The sequence below is a fragment of the Eublepharis macularius genome, chromosome 2 (assembly GCF_028583425.1).
Source record: "Eublepharis macularius isolate TG4126 chromosome 2, MPM_Emac_v1.0, whole genome shotgun sequence".
Classification (NCBI taxonomy): domain Eukaryota; kingdom Metazoa; phylum Chordata; class Lepidosauria; order Squamata; family Eublepharidae; genus Eublepharis; species Eublepharis macularius.
The window spans coordinates 120,021,923-120,047,078 of NC_072791.1; the positions used below are offsets into that span (position 1 = coordinate 120,021,923).

General features: G+C 41.0%; 1 protein-coding gene across 3 annotated transcripts in view; it reads left to right on the plus strand.

Annotated features, from left to right (window-relative positions):
• Positions 1-25,156, plus strand: part of GALNT18 (polypeptide N-acetylgalactosaminyltransferase 18) — a 515,166-nt gene that overhangs the window by 444,280 nt on the left and 45,730 nt on the right. The gene's annotated exons all lie outside the window — the stretch shown is intronic.

Genomic DNA, 25,156 nt, shown 5'->3' on the forward strand with positions numbered 1-25,156 from the left:
CTCTTGCCTTGAAAACTCTTTGGGGTTGCCATAAGTCAGCTGTGACTTGACAGCAAAAGAAATGTCCATTTATTTACATTGGTGTAACCCTGCATAGGATTGCACTACAAGGCTGCTATCCTGTGCACTCTTTCTTAGAATCTAGACCCGTAGAATTCAGTGGGACTTACTTCTGAGTAAACATATATTGGCATGATCCATTCAACATTAAACACCTATTGTTTTCTACTGGTTAGAATTCAAACTTATGCTTAAATCTCCCACTGAGATAATTTAATGTTGTAAGCACTTCTTCCACTTCTCACCAAGACAATGGTAAAGTTCCTATTACTTAGTTTTCACTTGATGTGTTTGATCAACATTTTCCTTGTGATTTCTTTCACATGTGCTTTTTATTAGGCATCTGTTCTAAAGGAGATTTCAAATGAACTCACCTTAAATATAGTGTAATTTCAAGTCAACGTATCAGAGTTTATAAGCCAACACACTATAGCTAACTCAAGGTAGGATACTGATTCATATCAGGATCTGATGCTTTTTCATTTTTGACATAAATAATGCAACCTAAAATAGCTGTATTTTGGTTTTATCTTTTTTTTTTTTTATATTGTGCCAGTGCACACAAGCTGTTGACTCTCGTATGATTGACTTGGGAGTGGTAGTCATGCTGAAACACAATCTGTGTGAACTAGTACCTCTGCAGTGTTTCTATCTATGTAACTGCTATGACTTTTCATGATCACGCCCCCCCCCCCCCACACACACACACCACTTTTTTTAAGGTTCTGTGATTGTTCAAATCTCAGAACCATGTAGGTGAGGAGGTTAATTTTATTGTATATGGCCATTGGCCTTTACAAAACAGAACATATGTAGTAACTTTACAATCATAAAAATTTAGAAGAGTCCAGTAGCACCTTTAAGACTAACCAACTTAACTGTAGCATAAGCTTTCGAGAACCACAGTTCTCTTTATCAGATGCATCTGACAAAGAGAACTGTGGTTCTCAAAAGCTTATGCTACAGTACAGTTGGTTAGTCTTAAAGGTGCTACTGGACTCTTTTCTATTTTGCTACCACAGACTAACATGGCTAACTCCTCTGGATCTATAAAAATTTTAAAATTCTAAGGTAACAGACAACATTAAAATGACTCAAATCACAAGCAATACTAAAAATTTACTGCTCGGAATTATGAGGTGCTTTCTTAGACACCACACTTGCTCTTATTTGATGGTCTCACACATGACAGCTTACCAAACCGCAGCACTGCACAAACATTGCCCTACATCCTCTCTCCCAAAAGTGTTCATAAATTGGCTTCCAGTTTCTGTGAATCAGCTCACTGACATTCAAGATGCACTTAACTTTATTTTTAGCATTCTTAAAGTACAAGTGGAACAATTTTGAATTATGTGGGTTGTTTTAAAAATCTTGATGAGAACAAGATTCTGAGCAAACTCTGCTAGATATTTAGTCTCTGATGTACAGCTTCTCCTGGGGTTCTGCTGGTGATAAAGGCAAAGCTGTCTTTCAAAATTCATGCAAAGAAGCCAGCATTTTAATTCTGGAATGGAAAGAAAATGCAGTTTGTTTTTATTTCAGGGGTTCACAGTGAACAAATATCTCAGTGAAAGACCTCAAATGTTTTGTGCCATTTTGCTCCTGGCTGTCAGTTATTACAGCATTTGGACATTTTAAAGAAAGGTTTCTCTTAGCTGTCATAGTATCAGAGGACAAGTCCTCATACATCCCATGAACTGGGATGTCAGCAGAGAAATGATAGAAAATAAAGTGGTCAGTACCAAAATGTCTATGTTTGGAATACAATGCACAATTAGTTTCATTATTACACCTTTCTGTAAAGACAAGCTAAAGTATTTTGGGGCTTGTTCATTCACAAAAAATATATAACATGGCATGGTAGAGGTTTATACATGGTATGGAGACAGTAGCTGGAGAAAAACACTGTTTTCCTCTCTCTTATTAGTAGAAGTAGGGCTTGTCCATTGAAGTCAGTTGGGAACAGATCAGGATAGGCAAAAAGGAGCTCTTTTCACACAACAAAATACATTCAGTTCACTGCCACACATGTGTGGTCTAAAGGAATGGATGGCTTTAAATAGAATTATGCAAATTCATGTAAGATGAGTTCATCAACATTGTTTATCATAATAGCTCAAAGAAGCCTCCATATTTAGAAGACTTTAAATACTTGAAGCAAAGAACACTGTTGCAACTTATCCTAACAGAACCAGTGTCATTCATAGCAGTGAGGCACTGGGTTCAGCCAGTGGGGGAACACCACAGAACAGAAACAAGTGGTACCCAGCCACAAGCATAAAGCATTTTCTTGCCTCAGTTTGCTTCTCCAGGTCTAAGTTACGCAGTGTCCCTTGCTTCAGTTTAGTTTTGGTGAAATAAATGTGATTCTCTGATGTGATGTTGGTCCTCTTGCTTCACTTTGGTTCTGGGGGAATTCCATACCCATGCTTCAGTTTGGTTCTGTTGGGCTTTCTCTGGGATGAGCTCAGCTTGCATTTGCGAGTGTGCCTTGGCCATGGCAGCCTTGCTCCAGTGTGTTTCAGCTTTGTTGCCCCAGTGTGTTTCAGCTTTGACTTTTTCCCTCATTGAAAAGAATGGCCGGGGGCACCTTGTTCAGGAGCCCATAGAATTGGACTCCAGAATCAAATACCTTAAGGTAGCTTTTGAGGACAGTCAGTAGTAGATTTCCTGCAAATTTGGTGGAGTTAGCTTTAAAAATGCCACCTCCAGCCCCCTGGATAGCCCCCAGATATATTTTCTCATAGAGAATAATGGAGAGTGGCTGGGGGCACCTTCTTTGAGGGCCCATAAAACTGACCTTGCCCCCCCCAGCCAGGAGTAGGCTCCTCCACACTCCACAGAATAGCCCCCAGATTGATTTTCCTGTATGGAACAGTGGCTGAAATTTACTGAATTTCTCCTACATTACCGAACCAAACTAGAGAATCAATTCAGTATTCAGGGAATAGTGAATTTTTTTTCTTGGTTTGGTAATCCTAATCCAGATTTTTATGCACATCCCTAAGTAAAACAAGACATACTGGTGACATGTTTATGCAAATGCATATCCTAATACAGAGGTCACCCCTATGCACTGGATCACTTCCAGTGGAAATAAGGTATATTTGGATGTACATTCAAATGTACCTTCCTACCACAAATAGCACAGCTGGATCAGGGCAAGAGAGTGACTGCTCAGGGCCAAGCTACAAGTGACGAATGACACTTGAACGGCAAGTGTATTTCTCCCTGTTCACTTGCCCTCCACTCAATCCACTTGCCGTTCAAGTGTCATTCGTCACTTGTAGCTTGGCCCTCAGTTGCTTGTGCACCAGCAATCCATTCTCTTTATTCCAGCACCAACCTCCTTATGATTAGTGGGGGTGGGGGTGCTTTTTGCAAAGGATTGGGGGGGAAGGAAAGTGCATTTTTGGAGAGCAAAAATGCTTATGAAAAATTAGCTCTGCACATTTTTTTTAATAGCAGGAGTATGTGGATTTAAGAGAGGCTTTTAAATCCTTTGGGATGCCTTTGGTAAAGCTGTTTTTGAAACCAATGGGTCTTGTTGGAGAGAAACTACTTACTGCTTTGGGGGAGACTTGAAAAAAATATACAAATGCTGATTTACCAGCCTGAACCATTGTGCTTTTCCTCCTACACTTCTTACCACCTGTTATCTGAAAACTTTCTTTGCTGAATTTTGTAGTGTTAGGAGCAGCATTTCATCCCCTGAGAGCTAAATCCAAAAGCATTGAATTTGCAGATCACTTGGATACAATCCAAAGTACACTTCTGGGAACACAAGTGCCACTAAATTCAACAGAACTTGGTTCAAAGTAAGTTTGTTTAGGATTGAATTGGAGGTGGAATAAATTAATAACATTGAAGAGGCTTCAATCCTGAAAGTGCAGTTTTGCCTTCCAGTACAAACACATTTCCTCAGAAATTAGTTTCCCTGCAATCAATGAGATTTACTTTTGAGCAAATATTTTAAGATTGAAGCAAATAAGATTTATGTTTAGATTGAACCAAGTCATTCTCATCTCTGTAGAAAAATAATGCCTACTACCTTCTAAGTCTTTTCCAAAGCTGCTTGTATGGATGAGTAAGCTTGGTATCCTGCTGGATCAAACCTCAAACAAGATTGCCCTCCCCCTGAATAATCATAATTGAAGCACAACCTACATATTCTAGGAATACGTCAAAGCTTTCATCAACTAATTTGAAAGGTTTTTTTAAAAGAAAAAACCAATCTGGTCCCCAGGCAGTTTTAAGAGGAAAGTATTTTAAGAAGTGGATAAAATGACTGCAAGCTAAAGGAATTTTTGAGCATACAAAAATGAAATGGTACTAAAATCATCCCAACCCTAAAGAGTCCATACTACCTTAACTTTGGATACGAAAACTGGGTCTACACATCATGATTATTACGTTGAAATAACTTGAAAGATCTTTTGTGTGCTACTATATTATGTAACTCTGGTTACCACAAAGTGCTTTGACACTTTGGGCAAATTACTCACTCTCAGTTAGAGCTGGGCATGGACCGGAAAACCCCATGGACCATCAGCCCATGGTCCATTGCGTTTCATGGACCAAGAACTTTTCACAGACCTGCCCCGTTCATGGACTGGTTCGTTGGTCTGTGGTCCATCACTTCCACTCAGAGATGCCAAACTTGCAGCGAGGCTTCAGCAGGCTCTCCTCCAGGCACTGTACAAGTTTGGTGAAGATTGCATTTCGGAGGTCTGAGTTACAGACCCCCAAAGTGGCCACTCCCAGGAAACTTCCAGTAGATACTAGGAGTTGCAAATGCCAATCGACTTGCATTGGCTTGCAGCACCAAAAAGTTGCAATGAAGCAAAATCAAACAGAAAAGGGTAGGGGAAGAGCCCCTTCACTCACCACACAGACACCTTCCCAGCCTTTGCCTAGGGAATTAATTCTTGCTCTTTGCTCACATTGAGAAGAATAGGAGCTCTCTGGTTTGGAGCCAAAGCTGCTTATCAAGTTTTTAAGGGCTAGATTTGTTGTGTTCCAAGGGCTGCAGAACATCCCTCCCCTCCGTTGCTTAGGGAATTAATTCTTGCTCCTTGCTCACATAGAGAAGAATGGGAGCTCTCTGGTTTGCAGCCAGAGCTGCCTATCAAGGTTTTGAGGGCTAGGATTGGTGTGTTCCAAGGGCTGCAGAAGGTCTGCAAATGTCCGTTCCATTTGGATTGATAGGGGATTGATAGATCGGTGCCAGGATGTCTGGACTCATGGACCATGGACCGATAGACCAGCCCAAATGGACCAAAGTTCGTGAAAAATGAGTCCCACAAACAGAGTGTTTGCGAACCACGAATGGGGCTGGACCATGTCAAATGTAGGTCCATTTTGTGGACTGTGCCCATCTCTAAGTCTAAAGCTACCTCTGTTGTGGAGAAATACGTATGCCACCCTGAGCCCCTTGGAGGAAAGGTGGGATAAAAATCTGAGAGAGAAACAGAGAATGCAGTGGGCACATGGAAGGACCACCTTCAGCAATGTGCCAATGTCAACCAGGATTAAACTTCAGAAATACAAACTGGCCTGTTTTCAGTCATCCTTTTAATCCAAAACTCACAAACCCATTACATTGAGGATTGTACATATGCATATCACCTCCTGTATATTCAGTTTGTCAACCTGAGATAATAGCAAGGGCCATCAATCTGAATAAGATCAATAGGACAGCAATGCAGTTGGATGCTGGCTGCATGCTTGATCATAGGCTGCTTAAATTCTGTTGAAGTGAAAGTTAAGTTACTATTTGCAGGACTACAGATACGGCAGACAAATGCTGCAACAATGACTTAATTGGCTGATAGGTATATCCATCTGTCAGTAGAACAGCAGCTGCTTTAAGTGTGTGTGCTTGTGTGGGCTGGCTTTGAAAAAGCTAAACCAAAAACAATACAATGAAGTATACCCACTAACTAACCCATGTCAAAATAACTTAAAATTCTTGTTTACCAAATTTATGCCTTATGTCTTTATCAAGAAATGCAGCTGAATATTTCCACTAAACCACTTGACTGTGTGAAGTCATGCTTTGTCAAAATAGGGGTTGATACTAATAACAAACAGGGAGAACAGGGATGACACAGAAGCATGACCGATGATTCCAAATGCATCTCAATTTTAAAATTCTAGGATTAATTAGATTTTAAACTCTCAAAGTCCATCTTTCGTTTTCTTTTATGGGATTTGAGTTTTTATTTTTTTTAATAATGTACATTGTTTCAAAGCTTCTTAGTTTTATTGTAGTCAGCTTTGAAATTGCTGACTTGAAATGTGGAGTCTGACTTCTGCCTGACATGTTAATTAGAGCACCTGCAGGAAAAGATAATCAATGAAGTGAGATTAATTGGAAGGTTGATTCAGCTAGAAATGCCAAAGAAGCTAATCTCTGGGGACAGAGAGCAAACTAGTTAGAGATCTTCTCAAATAAGCTTCACACTTCAGGTAACTTTAGACTGCTACTTCATTAGCTAGTGTTCTGCTCAACTAGTGAGCAGAACAGTAAAACTTAAATTCAGGCATTTTGCTGATATAAAATAAAGAGCTCCAGTCTGATAAGTTGTACATTTCATAGCATGGCTTCCAATGTGCTATCTTGGCTACTTTTTGTTTTCTTTCCTTTTCCTCTTCCTTTTTTTTTGGAAATTTCATTTTAAAAGAAAAGATATAACAGTAGAAAGTGCATAAAAACGTATACAAGCACTACATTTGAAATTAAACTAAACTAATAAAAAGATACAATCAGAATATATAAGAACATGACTTAATTGTGTAATAGCTCTCCTTCCCTTCTCTGTGACACAGAGTGGTAAGTGGCAGTTCATCTACGGTCTTCCTGTGCAGTCCCACATGGGACTGTGCACGCACAGGCCTGCCAATTCCGGAGATTTCCAAAGCTCAAAAACACCAGGGGGCGCTCTCACCTCTCAGTGCGCATGCGCAACCATCTTCCTGCCGAAAATGGCCCTTAAGAGGTGGAGCACCCCCACATACCCTCAGTTTCTCTTTCGCCGCTGATAGTAGAGGTTTCCAGCTCTTCTCATCGTCGCAATGTCAGAAACGGCTCTTTTCAAGCGATGCAAAACCTGCAAAAGGAAGATGATGAGGTCAGATGGCCATTCAAGCTGCTTGTATTGTTCAGGGGAAACTGACAACACTCAAGCGTGCAAGGATTGCTGTGCCTTTACTTCTAAGGCTAGGGCGGAGCGGGCGGGTCGTCTACAAGCCTCCCTTTGGAAGCGTGCTATGGCGGCCACAGACCTACCTGTGGTCTGTGGAGTTTTTTCAGTGTCTGTTGGGTTGTATGGCTTCTACTACAGCAGTGGTGCCACTGGCTAGACTGTTTATGAGACCATTACAAATGTGGTTTAATTCAGTCTTTTCTCCTGAATGGGATTCTCAACGACAGAGGCTCTCGGCCCCCAGAAACGTGGTGAACACCTTAGATTGGTGGTTGAATGACTCGAACCTCTTTAGAGAGGTGGAATTCGAATATAGACAGCCTCATTTGTTGGTCACTACTGATGCCTCCCTTTTAGGCTGTGAGGGGTCATTGTGAGGGGTCATATGCCCACGGTGTGTGGACCGATTCGGAAAGTAATGAACATACTAATTTACTTGAGTTGAGGGCAATTTTATGTGCACTAATCTTCTTTTCAGATATCGTGTGGAACAAGTCCGTCCAGATCTTAACGGACAATACGTCGGCGATGTTCTATGTAAACAAACAGGGGGACACGGCGTCAGTAGCCTTGTGCAATGAGGCTATCAGACTCTGGATGTGGGCCATAGAACATTCGGTTTGGCTACAGGCTGTGCATATCCCTGGGATGGAGAATTCAATGGCAGACCATCTAAGCAGGCTCCACAGGGACAATCACGAATGGTCCCTTCAGGACAGGTACCTTCTCCCTGTCTTCTCCGATTGGGGGTTCCCAAGTATAGATCTCTTCGCCTCAGAAGAGAATCACAAGACACAGGACTACTGTTCCAGAGGAGGCGTAGGTCTAAAATCTTGTGGGGATGCATTTCAACTCGGGTGGTCAGGTCACCTGTTTTATGCATTTCCTCCATTCCCGCTTCTGGCCAGAGTCATCAGCAAGTTCCAGAGGGACAAGACATCTGTAATCTTGATAGCCCCATTTTGGCCGCGTCAACCGTGGTTCCACACCCTCCTGCAGCTTCAGACTCAGTCGCACAGTCTTCCGTTGGTTCCGGACCTCTTGTCCTGGAAGGGGGTCCTCCACCACAACATCGAGAAACTCAGACTGACAGCTTGGCTGATCAGACAGGATTCTCTTTCTCCACAACAGTAACTCAGGTGTTGCAAAATGCTAGGCGACTGTCGACCAGGCAGTCTTACATACTTAAGTGGGACAAATTTAATGTTTGGTGTCGACAGAGGGGGTCGGATCCTTTCCTTTCCTCTCTACCTGAAATTCTGGACTTTCTTTGGGATATCAAGCAGAAGGGGTTGGCTAACAGTTCTGTGAAAGTGTACCTAGCGGCTATCTCCGCTTTTCACTCTCCTGTAGACCGGAAGTCGGTTTTCTCCCATTGTGCAGCTAAATTGCTTTTAAAGGGGTTGAATAACCTGTTTTCCCCTGTGAGTGCCATTGTTCCGCAGTGGTCATTGCCCTTGGTTCTAACGCGGTTGATGTCCAGACCGTTTGAGCCCCTGGCCACTTGCCCCTTACGTTTTCTATCTATGAAGGTTGCATTTTTGGTAGCAATTACTTCAGCTAGGAGGGTAGGGGACCTAACAGCATTATCCTGTGAACCACCTTATTTGAAGATCCATAATGAGAAGGTAGTTCTTAGAACTAAAGTTGAATTTTTGCCGAAGGCTTTCACTTTTCACAAGAATTAACCTTACCAGTTTTCTTTCATACGCATACCTCAGAGGCAGAGAAAGCCCTGCACTCTTTGGATGTCCGTAGGGCGATTCTCTTTTATTTGGATAGAGTGGAGCCCTTCAGAATAGATTCTAACTTATTTTTGTGCTTTGCGGGACATAAGAAGGGTAGGAAAGCAACTTCCCAGACTATATCTCGATGGGTAGTTGAAACAATATTGACATGCTATAATGCTGCTAACATACCTTGTCCCCTGGAGGTGCGTGCCCATTCTACCAGGTCCCAAGCATCATCATCAGCTCTCCTGAAAGGTGTCCCTGTTCACGACATCTGCAGATCGGTGACATGGGTCTCGGCTTAGACGTTTGTGAAGCACTACGCGCTGGATATCCTGGACAGGAAGGAAACAGCGGTGGGCACAGCAGTTCTGCAGTAGATATTTCTGTAACAAACCTGCGACACCTCCACCCAGGTATTAAGCTTTGTAATCTTCCCATGTGGGACTGCACAGGAAGACTTACTGTAACTGTTGTTCATCTAGGTCTTCCATGCAGGCACACATGCCCTCCCTCCTTCCCCGCTAACTCTCTAGGTACTTACCTTGCTGTAGGGCGGCAAAAGAGGACTGAGGGTATGTGGGGGGCACTCCGCCTCTTAAGGGGCCGTTTTCGGCGGGAAGACGGCTGTGCATGTGCACTGAGAGGCGAGAGAGCCCTCTGGTGTTTTTGAGCTTTGGAAATCTCTGGAATTGGCAGGCCTGCGCATGCGCAGTCCCATGTGTGCCTGCACGGAAGACCTAGATGAACAAGTTACAGTAAGTGAAACACTGTTTTACTGCAGCCCAAGCTCTGCTCGCAACCTGAGTTTGATCCTGGCAGAAGCCAGGTTCAAGTAGCCAGCTCAAGGTTGACTCAGCTTTCCATCCTTCCAAGGTCGGTAAAATGAATACCCAGTTTCCTGGGGGTAAAATGTAGATGACTGGGGAAGACAATGGCAAACCACCCCATTAAAAGTCTGCCAAGAAAATGTCGTGATGCGACATCCCCCCATGGGTCAGTAATGACTCAGTGCTTGCACAGGGGACTATCTTTACCTTTTTTTACCTCCCTCTCCTTGATTACTAATACCCAAACCTTAATACCAACTATTTTAGTTAATCGTTTCCCTGTGTTTTATCTTCTTATCTTGTATTGAGTTACCTTGATTTATCTTAATTGTAGCCTAAATAGTCAAAGAAATCCTTCCATTTTCCCCAAAATCCAGCTATTTGTCTGTTATGTACATAAGTAGTTAATTTGGCCATTGATGCATATTCACAGATCTTATCTATCCACTCTGACACATCTGGTCTTCCTGTTCTTTTGTAACATTATTTGGTAGAATGTTTAATAGCATGTTTTTTTTTGGATTTAGCTCAAACCTGTGCTTAAAAATCTTCTACATCTCTTCATGTATGTTCGTCCATTTTTTTACGCTTTCTTACATGTCCACCACATATGATAAATTGTTGCATCTGTGCATTGACATTTCTAACACTGTCCACTATAATCCTTACTGATTCTCACAATGTCTTTGGAAGTAGTATACCATCGGAAAAACATTTTGTACCAGTTCTCTCTTAGTAACTGACAGTTTGTGAATTGAATATCCTTAGTCCATAGATCTTCCCATAGGTTCATTGGAATAGTTTCTCCAAAAATTTTCATCCATTTTATCATATAAGTTTTAACTTGTTCCATTTCTGTGTGGTGTTGCAATAAAATTTTGTAAATTTTCCGTAACAGATACTTCAAATCTCCAGATATTAATAATTCAAATTCTGTTTTCTCTTAGCCCACACCCTTCTTTAAGAGTTTGTTCTTTGAACCTTGATACTGTTTGTTGATATATCAGCCATGGACTATTTTTTCCTTGAGCTTGCATTTCTTGCCAAGTTTTTAGATGTCCTTTCTTACCAGTCATTGATTCATAGCTGAACTGATCAATTCTATTTCTAGTGGCAGTGTCATAATGGAGATTTATTGGCAACATCAATGGGGAGATGTGGGCTCAGTCTTTTTCTGCATTGAAACCATGTTTTAAGTAGTCCATCTCTTAGTATATGGGTGCTGTCCTGTTTTTGAATAGATTTCGATTTCTTAAGCCATAAATAATTGTGGATGCCTTCTTTTCCATCCACTATCTCCAGTTTAATGTGTCTACTATTCGGATTTATAATACATACGAAGTTATTTATTGCTTTCTGCCACTTATTTAAGGTCTTTTGGTCTATATGAATTGGGATTATTTGAAATAGAAAATTCAATTTTAACAGCAGAGATTCTTCCTAGCTATGAAATATTCAATTTTTCCCATCTTTGCAAACCTTTCATAATTCTTGTCCAGACAATTTGATAATTGTCCTTATAAAGATTCTCATTTCGTTCTGATACATTTATCCCTAAGTATTTTACTGGCTTTGTAGTAATGGCACAGTACATTATTTTTTCAATCTCTTCTAGTTCCTCTGTCACTGTCAAAAGTAACATTATCTTTGTTTTCTTTGTATTAAACTTATATCCTGAATACTGTCCGAATATTGATATTTTTCTGTTACGTAAGTCAGGGAATTGTTTGGGTTCGTTACTGATATGACCACATCATCTGCATAGCTTTTCATTTTATATTTCTCTTTCCCCCCTTTTATTCCAACAATTCTTCGATCTTGCCTGATTCTCACTGCCAGGATTTCCAAAGCAATAATAAACAATAATAGTGATTTTAGTGTTCCTTTTGTTATTTCAATTTTATTCATAAACCATTTACTAGGATTGCAACTTGCTGATTGGTGTGAATACTTTGGATCCAGTTCAAGAACTCAGTCCCACAATTCATTCTGTGCAAAGCTACTTCTTATTTTCTGTGATACCCATGCACACAGAGATATTTGACCAAGAAAGGGTATGTACATGACCATTTTAAATAAAATGTTCTTCTTTCAAAAGCAAGCAAATTGGTGCAATTACACCCCCTTTTGCTTGTGTGGTCTATAGCACCATCTTAAGTATGTGGTAGAATTTGTAAGTAGAAGAAAATAAACCAAATAAGAACATGAAAAAATGAAAGAAATTGGAAGTTTTCAAGGAATTTTACATTTGACAAAAAAAGTTAAAATATATACATTGAGTTAGTTCCTGAGATCTGGTAACAGAAGAATTTGTGTCCAGTGGCATTTTAGAGATCAAGAAGACTTTTAGTGACCAACAAGATCTGCAACATACATTTTTAAAATTACAGTACCCACCTGATGTAGTGAGGAAACAGATAAAGCCAGAATGCTACCAAGGGAAAACCTGCTACAAGATAGGCCCAAACAAAGCAACAGAACCCCACTGGTGGTCACATACCATTCTCAGCTCAAACAAGGAGTGTGCATAACAGAAAAAAGAGCCAAAATTACACATAGAACGTGGTGGTTCAACTTGTTAAAGCAGCTTCCGGAACAACTAAAATGGGAAACGAGGCTGGAACAACTCTCCCCACCAAAAAGTTTGTGTGTTTCGGTACTTACCACACACAAGCCTCGCAGGCAGTGGGAAAAAATACAACGGGCTCTAGAAAGGGGAGGACAAGCAAGCGGACATTGCCTCCTCCTCCATGACTGATCCCAGCCAGGTAAAGGGGGGGGCATTACCTCATGCTCTGCTCCTAATCCCAGCCAGTGAAGGGGGGGGCAGGCACTGCCTCCTGCTCCATGCCTGATTCCAGTAGGGTAACGGTGGGGGATGGGCACTGCCACTTGCTCTGCTCCTGATCCCAACCGAGTGAAGAGGGGCTGGTCATTGCATCCTGATCCATGCCTGATCCTGGCTGGGTGAAGGTGGGGGGCGGACATTGCCACCTTCTCTGCTCCTGATCCCAGCCGGGTGAAGGCGGGGGGGGGCAGGCATTGCCACTTGCTTCACGCCTGATCCTGGCCACGTGAAGAGGGAGCAGGCATTGCCACCTGCTCCACACCTGATCCTGGCCAGGTGAAGGGGGTGGGCATTGCCACCTGCTCCACTCCTGATCCCAGGTGGGTGAAAGGAGGTGGGCATTACTGGCTGTTCTGTGCCTGATCCCGTCTGGGTGAAGACAAGGGTGTGGGCATTACCACCTGTTCCACTCCTGATGCCAGCAGGGTGAAGACAGAGGGCGAGCATTGCCACCTTCTCTGCTCATTAAACAGCATGGCCAAAAAGAAAGGGGCGCGTCAATCTGCTGCCTGAGATATTGCAAAACTACAAAACCCACCAGAATTATAATTTTTGGTTTTAATTTATAAAAGTGCCAAAGTGCAATGCAAAAATGCAATACCAGTGAAATAACTTAAGAAATACATAAATAGGTGTTCAGAATACAAAAGGTGCGTCCATACATTATATACAAAATACAATAAATGCAATCAACAATTCACAGTCCGAAATATAGGAGTAAAGTGCAAAGTTCCAGCGAGGTGGAAAAGCTCTGCTTGGTGGAGAGCCAACCGAGTGTCTTCTCATGAAGGTTCACAGTCCCAAAATAAACACATTATGGTGCCGACGGGGTTTAGCAAGCAATATTTCTATTTAACCCGTTTCGTGAGGCAAACTCACTTCATCATCAGGCATGAAGCAATTAGGACTGACTATGCTGTAACATGGAAGACGTAAGAAACTTATTACAAATATGATTCAAACATGAACAAACATACCTCTTCTCTTAATTAATGAAGTTGTACTCACAAATTCACAACAGTTCTATGCTCTGCTCTCCCACCGCTCCAAAGTTGGTCTGCGGACTATGTGATCAATTAGTGGGACTCAACAATTTTATAAAGGAAGGGTCTGATTCCATTACACAAGTTGTGGGTGAAATCCCACAGGAACTTATATATAAGAGACATTCAGGGAAAATTATAAATAACACGATAGATCCATTTCCTGATTAAGCCCATGCGGGGCCAAAGTGTCTAATTTAAATATCCATCTAGATTCCACTTGCAGTAATAATTTACCCAGGTCAGTGGCATGGGGACGGACTATCTGGTCGATGACAGAGACCCTAAATTCATTGTTAGGATGTTTGCATTCGAGAAAATGACTAACCAGAGGCACTTCCATGACCTTATTCCTAATCCTTGAAATGTGCTCTTGGACTCTTACTCTTAAAGCACAGGTGGTGCTCCCTATGTATAATGCAGGGCATTTACACTGGATTATATAAACCACATTTTCTGATCTGCAGTTGGTAAAGCCCTTCTTGGAAGGTAATAGGTCGGGTCGAATGACCTCACGCTTCACCATTAGGCTGCACACATTACAGGAACCACATGCATGATGGCCTGATCCCGTCTGGGTGAAGACAAGGGTGTGGGCATTACCACCTGTTCCACTCCTGATCCCAGCAGGGTGAAGACAGAGGGTGAGCATTGCCACCTTCTCTGCTCATTAAACAGCATGGCCAAAAAGAAAGGGGCGAGTCAATCTGCTGCCTGAGATATTGCAAGCAGCAGTGAGGCTTTGGAGATGCATGGGGAGAAGGTCTGTTGACCCCTGATGCAGTCTGGAAACAAGTGTTATCAATGACCGGTTCCTCGTCGGGTCTTCAGTCCTTTGAAGTTCACCATCTTCTTGTTTCATTTGGAAAGATAAAACAACATGCAAGAGACTATTTAATGTTTACAACAGGAACAGTGTTCCATGCTCTTCTATACACTGACTTTGTCATCTGTCTTTGAGCTTCCACCTTGCTGAAAGAAGCAAATTTACTACAGTTGGCCAGATATTGTGTAATATTGTAATGAGAATTGGATATATATAGCCTGGAAGTGTTTAGAATTAGATAAGACATGCACTGTCTCACTTTGTATTATTAATAATCGCTCATTATACTTTTGCAATTTTCATTGGTTGTTGTCTTGTCCCTAAGCTGTGGTTTTCCACTTTGGTTGTTCCACTCCTGATCCCAGCTGGGTGAAGGTGGGGGGCAGGCAATGCCACCTGCTCCGTGCCTGATCCCAGCCTGGGCTTCCCGCCATGGTGCGTTCCCTGGAGGGACAGGTTGCGTCGTACTGCTCCACAGCAGTGCCCTCTATTGACACACCAGGAAGTGAGTTGTCCGGAACACACGTAGCTTTTTATATAGTAGGATTGCTTTTTTCATTTGGATATCATTAAGCATAATAATTCTATCATTGAAATTAATAGGACTTAGTATGCAGTCCTATACTGAGTAACTCCAGTCTGAACTAGAGATGGGAATGAACAGCAATAAGAACAAAAAAAAAGCCACGAACAACCCAATCCACTGTTCACAAGCAAGCTGTTCGTGAGGCTCCGTTCCCAGCGAACATGTGTTCATTCCAAGCCCTCTTTGTGGCATTCATCAGCCATTCATAAAGCCAGACAGCTTGGTGCCTTTCAATCAGTTCCCCTGCCAACATAGGCATGGACTGTCTGAACTCTGTCTGAACTCCTTCTGGCTTGTAACCCCTCAAAGTAGCTTCCAGCAGACAATCCAGTTTTTTCCTCTGTGAAAAGAAAATGACAGGAAAGGGAGGGACCCATGGATCATCCCTTTCCTGATGTGCAATCTCTCTGAAACTTGGGGGGGTCTTCAGAGGACAGTGAGGATTATGTCCCCTGCAAATTTGGTGAGTATTGGACATTGGGAAAGTCAGTTTGTAACCCCTCAAAGTAGCTTCCAGCAGATAGTCCAGTTTTTGCCACTGTGAAGAGAAAATGACATGAAAGGGGAGACCCATGGATCACGCCTTTCCCGGGGTGCAATCGCTCTGAAACTTGGGGGGGGGTCTTCAGAGGACAGTGAGGACTATGTCCCCTGCAAATTTGGTGCATATTGGACATTGGGAAGGTCAGTTTGTACCCCTCAAAGTAGCTTCCAGCAGACACACCAGTTTTTGCTGCTGTGAAGAGAAAATGATGTGAAAGGGGGATACCCATGGACCATGCCTTTCCTGGGGTGCAATCTCTCTGAAACTTGGGGGGGGTCTTCAGAGGACAGTGAGGACTATGTCCCCTGCAAATTTGGTGCATATTGGACATTGGGAATGTCAGTTTGTAACCCCTCAAAGTAGCTTCCAGCAGACAGTCCAGTTTTTGCCACTGTGAACAGAAAATGACATGAAACTCTTCTTTCTCTGGTTCAAGTTCAGCTAAGTCCCAAGGGGGCCATTCTGGCTCCCACGAACTTCCAACTACGAACATGTTCGTGAACATGTCCTGTCCATCGATGTTCATGAATCCCTGTTCGTGGATGGCAACGAACAATGAACATCATGTTCAGGTTTTTTCCTGTTTGTGCCCATCTCTAGTCTGAACCCACTGATTTCATTGGATTTAGATAGGAATAACTGTATAGAATTGCACTGTTAAAAGCTTACTGTTAGCTGCAATGTGTTGGTTAAACTGACAGAACTTGGACCTGTCTGGGTTCTGTGGTCTCATTCTGAAGACCCATTCCATGTGCTTCTGCTTTGTTAGAGTAGGCAAGTAGTAATTAGGGGTGTTTTTAAATTTCTCATCCCTATTGTTTTGACTAAAAAATACAGTTCTGATTTTGCATCACCCCTGTGAAAACTGAATCCATGAATAGAGATGTGAAGGCCCAGGGAAAAAATGGATTTAAAAACAAAAGAGTATTTCCCCATTTTTCTCAGGATTAAAAAAAAATCCAGTGGAAAAACTGGAAATTTTGGACATCACTGAAAGAAAATATTTTCTCTTTTGGAATCAGTAAAATGCTTTTTAAGACAAGGTTTTGTTCTTAAAAACAAAGCATGTAGTATGGATGTTTTTATTTAAGACTATCTGCATCACTTGAGAATGATCATTCAAGTGTGTAGGCATACAATATATCTAATAATGTTGTCCACATTTATTTTGCTATAATGTACTACTGAAGAATTCAATGTTTCCAATTTCATTAGTTTTAATTCTATTTTCATATATGCTACATGCATAACATAGGAACTTTTGGGAGTATGGAATGTATGTGGGTTATGTATTGGAATGCTGAATGTATTTGCAATTGGCCTGTAGAAAACCAGGCCATTTATTCAAAATTTCATACATATGTTAAAACAATTCAGGCATGATAAGAAAGTATTGCAGATATTTCCGTTTCTCCCCAAAACGTTTCTCCCCAAATTTCCATACCCCTCCCCAAACTCATATTTTTCTCATGGCTTTAAAATTTCCAGACATTTTACATCTCTGTTCTGGGGATTACAGTTCTGCCATTTCTGTTTCCTCTCTCCAGGTTTTTCATATTAAATGCATGCAGTTTGTAACCATTTCTCAACCATTGGTAAAAAATGTCATAACATATATGTAGCAGCATAAAACAAAAGAATTGGTAACACCACCAATTAAAATGTGTGAAGTACAAAAGTTCACAATAACAATTCAGGGAAAATGAAAAGAATACAAATGGGGCAAAATTGCACATACTTCACAGTATCTATATACAAGGACTTCTCTGTAACTGTGCCTTGTTTTGGAATATCGTCCCTGGAGTCACTTCCATGGTGTTATGTATCAAAATTGCTTCTTTTCTCCAAGGCTTTTGGTAGCTGATCAGATATTTTTAATGGTCCTTGCCCACTTAGTACTTGCCCACTTAGTACTTATCTCTGTTTATCTTTTTATTTTATTGTAAGTGTTAAGGTTAATGTTTTTAGTTTTGCACAGAAAGCATCCCTTGGGCTCTTTTTGAGCAAAAAGGAATAATACATTTTTAAATATATTAATAGATGTCTGCTTAGTTGGTTCATTGCTTATATGGCCATCCAGTTTTATAGAACAGTGGGAAATAATTCACTACATCTTGTCAATAAAAAGCAACAATAATCAGGTTCTAGCAGCTCTGTTTTTAAGCCTATGCATACTCTAAAATAGCAATTTCAGATGAACAAAAACAGAACAATGCAAATCAGTGTCACTTTCCAAGACAGTTAACAGGACAGCAGTAAAACACCATTTCAGAATAACATTAATTACGCTCATTGCAAATGCACAGCAACAAAATTCTCCAGTGTGGCTTCATTTGGAAAAGCTACCATAGGAATCAAACCCAACTTTCAACTAGAAATTGGTCTCTATTGCTTTAAGCTTTTACTGGGGATATGGCTATTTATCTTGTAGATAATCATCTTGTGCTAAATTTGATAATCCTGCTGTAACATTTTACTACATGATAGACCAGCCCTCAGTGAATAATTTATAGTGATGGGAGCATTCTTCATCAAGTGAAGTCTATATCAGCTTTATTATTGGGTTTCAAAGTTGTTATTACCTTTGTGTCAAATTCTCACCCCATTGATCACCAGGGTTGATTCAGCTGATCTGGCTGGCTAGGCAGGTGTCCCCTCACTCACTGCTCCACGTGCGTCCCTCCCAAAGCTGCACGCTCGGTCGAAGAGGACAACCATCCCAGATAGAAGGAATGATAACTTGGCAAGATCACTAAAATCAGTGGAGTAAGGTTTTTTTCTCTCTGCAGAAGATGAAGACATTTTGCATCTTGCTTAGGATGATGAATATTAAAAAGGAAGTACGTCTATTAATAATGTATTTTAGAAGGTGGGCTCTGTTACTTTTATACCAAAGATCTAAACAGTCATTCCCAAGTATGTACCAGGGCGTACTAGTGTATGACTTCTGAAACCCACTGTGTGTGTATGTTCTATAAAGTCACAGTTGACTTATGGTGACCCCAGCAAGGGGCTGTCAAGGCAAATGAGAAGTAGAGGTGGTTTGCCATTGCCTTCCTCTTCAGAGTCTTCCTTAACGGTGTCTCATCCAAGTACTGACCCTACTTAGCTTCTGAGATCTGATATCGGGCTATACCATGCCACCTTCCCTTCTTTTGAGACCCACTCGTATATCACAAAAGAAAATCATTAAGTATTGTGGACAATTAGAACCTTACAAGCAGGTAAATTCTCTCACTGGTTCCTGCTTTGTCCTCTGGATTCTGACACCTGTCCCCGGTAACCTATCCTCCCACTACCGCCACCTCCTCATATCTTTTTCTTTCCATACCCTACTTCTTCTGTCCCATTGTGCCTAACATTGGTTGAATAGTGGGATAAAAATAGTAAATTGTAATAGTTAAACAAATAGATAGACTGATTTGGGGGTAAGTGTAAAATATAAAACTTTTTTATATTCTGTACTGATTTATACCCTCTGTTGCTACATCTGGTTCAGAAATCACAATCAGAAATCACAAAAGTGATTAAACTGAGCTTTGCACAGAAACATCACAATTTCTTCTAATCTATATTCAGTTCCTGTTTTAATCTGTTTCAAAATATCCTATTGCCCTTTTATATGCTGGCAAAGATAAGCCCAGATTCCTGGTTTGCAAATCCCCTCTCCAATTTATTAAATATCTGGTCTGTCTTCCTCTGTCTTTGTAATTAATATTTTATCAGACTTCAAAAACAAAGTACTCACTACTTGTATGAAATAAGCTATCAGTTAGATGCAACATCAATAATAAATACTTATGAAGTGCATTCTGAAGGCCCATGAGAGGGAATCTTTCCCAGGCTTCTATAAAAACACAGACTTTTTAAGGTGTGAAGATTCACACACTTCATTTCTGTGAGTAAAATTTAATAATGAGTAACAAGACTGTATAATCATTATGTTTACTATGGTCTCCATGCTTGGATACTTCTTGATGCCTAATACTATCGTGTGAGCATAATAGAAGTGAAGTGGTTATTGTTGAAGCAGTACTTGGCACAGCAGTGGCAGGAGTTCTGTTTATTGAAATATAAATGGGATGGAGAAAGGTCAAAGCAGAACTTTGGGATCAATGTAGAAGATGATCACAAAGAATTGTGGAGGGTTTCAGGTGAACTTTGACTGATAAGAAGAAACATAATCCAGGACTGTAAGCTCGTGCAAGAGACAGAGAAATTTTTGCACAAGAGTCTGAGATAGCTTTGAGAGAAGTTAATGGATTATTCTCTGCCTTTTTTTCTATTCTGGATCAATGAAGTTGGAAAATCAGCAAGCCTGGTCCCTTTTTCTGATTTTTAAAAAAAGGTAACAAAAATTGAATGAAAAAAAGAAATAAGCTTCAAGAGGAAATAAGCTTCAAAGAGCTCTCTTCCCACGGCTTTCAATTGATGGGAGGGGGAAGAGGGGAATGAGAGAGGCAGGAGAGTGAGGGGGAGAGGGGGGGTGATCAGCGAAGGGAGATTGGCTGAGAGAAAGAGCCAGTCGCTGTAGCAGCAAGCAGCTCTTCCCTTCCCGATTGGGGGATTCTCTGGGAGGACAGTATTTTTTTTAAAAAAAAATGTTTCAAGGTGGGACTGTGATTTGAATGTGCTATTCATGCTGTTCCCAGAAATCCAAGGAATTAAATTTTAAAAAAAATATATTTTTGGTTTGTGATTCTCTGGTGTGATGTTAGAATTTGTTTCAAGGTGGGGGACTGTACGTTGTGATTTGAATGTGCTATTAATGCTGCACTGAGGGAGGTTGTTCATTAGTTTACTTCTAGTTGCTCACTCACGTGCTTCATATGGTTTTGTTGTGCATTTTTAATCAATTTTTTTTTATTATGATTCTCAGGTGTGAAGTTAGTCCTCATAGGGAATAATGCGGCTGGGAGCCTTCTTTGGCCCCCCCAAAGTCCAATCTCCCTGAAACTTGGGTGACCGTGAGAGGAGGGTTGGGAGAGGGTCACCTGCAAATTTGGTGTTATTAGAGAAGAAAATGACCCCCCAGGCCCCTGGATAGCCGGGAGCAGCATTTCCCATTGGAAACAATGGCCAAATCTTCCCTAATAATCCCGAATCAGCTGAAATACCCGAACCCGAAGCGGCTTGCTGCTTTGGGTTTCAGGTTTACCTGAATTTTTTTCCTACTCTGTGTAAACCAGAAGCAGGCAACCCCAATCTTTTAGGGTTGTGCACCCCACCAATGCTCCTCACCCTTACCTTCACAGGACTTGTACAGTCACAGTGGACAATTGGAAGATTTCAAATTGAGCACACCAGCACTGGGTGGCCTTACTCCAAGGCTTCAGCCATCACTGTGTCTCACTATTTTAAAAACCAACCCTTTATTTCCAGATTTCATCCTCATTTACATAACATGATCCTTTGCTGTTTTGCATGGAGGAGAGACTCCTCCCTCCCCACTCCCTGCTGATGCCTTATGGTGCAAAGAGACACCACCAGCACCTCTTTTCTTTCTGAGTGTAATAGTGCACAGAAAGGGTCCTTTTTCTAGTGTAAAAGCATTTCTGTGTGCAAAAGCATTTCTTTACACAGAAAAGGTCCACCAGCCACAATGGTTGACAGGTGGGTCTGCTGGTCGGTTGCCTGGGGGCAGGAAATGGGGGGAAACACCCATGGAAACCGAGAAGCATCTGCACACTACTTTGATAAAGCCAGCAGTGCAAGTTGAGACTTGAAAGCACTCAGAATTGAAAAATATTACAGAATGTTGGGAAGAGGAGTTTCCTTGACTACCAAGCAGGCCAGACTAGGGGCTCTGTTCCAGAGAGCCACAAGTAAGGCTCTGAAACAGGGTTTTTAATGTGATTTTTGTGGATCAGGATTTTCATTCTGCGCACATCTAAGCATTATTGTTGCAGGCAGAGGGAACATCTGCTGCCAGCTAGTGTTTAAAAATCTCCACTGACTGCATCATCTATTTACAAGCTCAATTTACCTTTCAAGTCAAAGATGGTCTTGCACCAGAATATCTAAAGGACCACCTTTTATGTATGGTTTGCCTGACAATTGAAATCTTCATTAGAGGCTCTGCTCTGTGAGTTCTCATCTTCAGAGGTGAGGTGGACAGGGCCTTTAAATTGTGGTACCTCGATTATGGAATTTCTTCTCTGGCACCCTTCATCTGGCCTCAAGGTGAATGTCCTTTCAGCAACAAATTAAACCTATTTTTGTTCAGACAAGCATGTTCAGACTGTTGATTATTTAAATGTGACGTTATTTCTATTTTAACTGCCTACTTGCCAGGTTTATTTATGCTTTTACACTGCTGTTGTTTCTGGGTTTTAGTTGAACTTGTATTTTATTCATGTTTGTTATTTATGTTGAGATTTTTATGTACTGTTGTGATTTAATGTTTAATGAAACTACCTTGGGAATTTATAAGAGAACTGTATATAGTTATTTTAAGTAAATAAATACCATAATGCTATATTGATTTTGTATAAATGCTATGTTCAGTACTGGTTGTGTTAGACACTTTTAGGATGTTGATGGAAATGTTTAATATAAATGTGCTTCTATTATTGTAGCGGAACTGGCTTTTGTATGCTCAATATGTGGACAATAAGTGTATCATGCCTCAGTTGGAGAAATAGCTAGATTGTACCAAATCTGCACTATGAATACTACCAAATTGCTAAAAGTTGAAGAAACAATTCATAGCATTGATGTGTTCATTGCATGGCCTTGCACCAGTAATTTTATCATTATTATCACCATTATTTATCATTTATTACCATCACCATTGTTGTGGGGGTGGGGGTGGTGATAAAAATGTTCCTACTACAAAAGGGAAACTTACGAGGACTTGGGACAGGAAAAATTCCTTTTCTCCCCCTCATTGCACTCACTAGCCTCCTGCCTATACTGTACCACCTCTCTCAGTGCGGCAGGACTCTAATCTAGAGAACCGGGTTTGATTCCCCACTCCTGCACTTGAAGCCAGCTGGGTGACCTTGGGTCAGTCACAGCTTCTCGGAGCTCTCTTAGCCCCACCCACCCCACGAGGTGATAAGTTGTCCTGAAGGCAGGGTATAAATTGTTGTTGTTGTTGTTGTTGTTGTTATGACTTACCCCTGCTTCTCCTCCCCTCCACTTACTCCACCCCCCATTTCCCCTCTCTCCAAAAATATTTTCTGATTATTTTCTTACATTCCATCTGTCTTTTACCACTTTGTTCTTCCTTTGGCTGCCACTTTACCTCATGTCTCTTCTTGGCTCTCCTTCCCCTCTCCTCTTCTATTTCTATCCCTTTTTCCAGACCACCACCTCCTGGTGAGGGCTATACATAATGCCACACAAACACCACATTTTGCTTTTGGTGGGATATATATATCTTTTAAGTTTTCCTATTTTTCTGCAAACTTGGAGATTCCTCCAAGTTTACAAAAATATATTTTAAACTGGGACAAAATGGACCCCTTTGGGCCACATGGCACAAATGCCAAAAGTCTAATTAGCAATCCCCAGCACCTTGAATTGGCCAGCCAGGTGAGAACATAACCAATGCATGGTGTTCTTTCCCCCACACTGCAAACCCAGCTAGCCTTTCCAGAAGGATATGATGGTTGATAGTATCGAAAGCCACCAAGAGATCTAAGAGAATCATAAGAGATTCATGCCTCCTCTTACTGAACTAGTGGAGATTGCCAGTAAGTGTAACCAAAGCCATTTATGCCCCAAACCAGACCTGGATTGAAATGGGTCTAGATTCTTGGCTTCCTCCAAGATTGCTTGAAGTTTGTGTAGCCAACAACATCAAAGAATCTTGTCCAAGAATGGAATGTTAGCCACTAGGCAGTAAATTATTTAGTTCATTTGGTTCCACGGACAGCTTCTTCAGGAGATTTCTCATGATCATTTCTTTCAAACTTGCTGTAGTTACATCCTATCTCAGGTATTTATCATCCACTGGACCCACTCAACCAGCCCAATCCAGTTACATTGTTCCATCTATGAAGGGCAAAGAATACAGTCAAGAACATGTGTCTCGTAACAGGATAAAACGGGTCCTGTTCACATGTTACAGTGAATGCATGTACATCCAGCCCATACATGAGTACATCTGTTTTTAAGAAACAGCCAATGTGTGTTCACATTACAAATTAAAAAGGGGGACTAGTACTTGAATAAATGTGGGGTTTGAATCACACATTCAGCTGTACATGCATTGACTGTTACATGAGTTACTCAACAGACATATAAAGAACAACCAAGTGTACAAGGTACATGGAATGTACATGGAAACGCTGTAATTTATGAACAGGCTACTGCCTTATGTACTTAGGTACATCTCATGCTTCTCAAGACCTGGATTAAAGTGAAAAGAGCAAGATTCCAGTAGCACCTGAAAGACTAACAACATTTGTGGTAGGGTATGAGCTTTTGTGAGCAACAGCTCACTTCTTTAGATACTTCAGATTGGTATCTGAAGAAGTGAGCTGTGGCTCACAAAAGCTCATACCCTACCACAAATTTTGTTAGTCTTTCAGGTGCTACTGGAATCTTGCTGTTTTCTACTGCTACAGACAGACTAACATGGCTACCCATCTTGGATTAAGGTGAATACATTTTATTTTCATATTTATTTATAGTCCACCTTTCTCACTGAGATTCAAGGCAGATTACACAGTGTAAGCCAATACAATCAATGGCTGGACATTCAATAAACAATACAATACACAAGTAGAAATCTGATACATATCTAAAGCAATGTTGAAACAAAGCATAAACAATTTAACATGTTATATTAAACAATGCAGAAACTATCCAGTAGGAAGATACTTAAAGCAACAGACAGTACACAATAATATAGTTTAAAGTCCCTATTCCTTCACCAAGCTTCTCTCTGAACCATTTCCTAATCAAGACTGACCCATACAATATTTATTAATAAATACAACACTCTGAATCCAAGAACATTATTTGTTAAATTCTGGAGGAGTTGGAAGCCTTCTGATCTGACCTTATTTTAGGGCTTCACAGGAGGCACAGCAGTGGGAGAGTGTAACTACACAGATATGTGCATGACAAGTGATGTCACCCAACCAGAACAATCTTCCTGCTGATTAGCATTTCTGTGAACAACACCAGAACTCAGTTTGAATTCTCTAAAGCAGACAGCTGGGCATCAGAATAATTACCAAATATTTCTTTTCCTGTTCATTTTTATTAAGTTAGTGAAAGTGATACTTCTGTTTATGTTGTCATTTGTTATTAAGAAAATGTACATCTTTAGTTTATTGAGAGAAAAACTTTTCCTTAGTAGGCTATGGAGCATTAAGAGACCAATCTTAAGTAAGTCTACTTAGAGTCCTACCCTGTCTGTTCAATTGGGCTTACTCCCAGGAAAGCATTTTTAGGGTTGCACTGTAAAATAGGTGAAATGCGTTCAGGCTTTTGTCTACTTCAGTTCTTCACATCGCTAGTT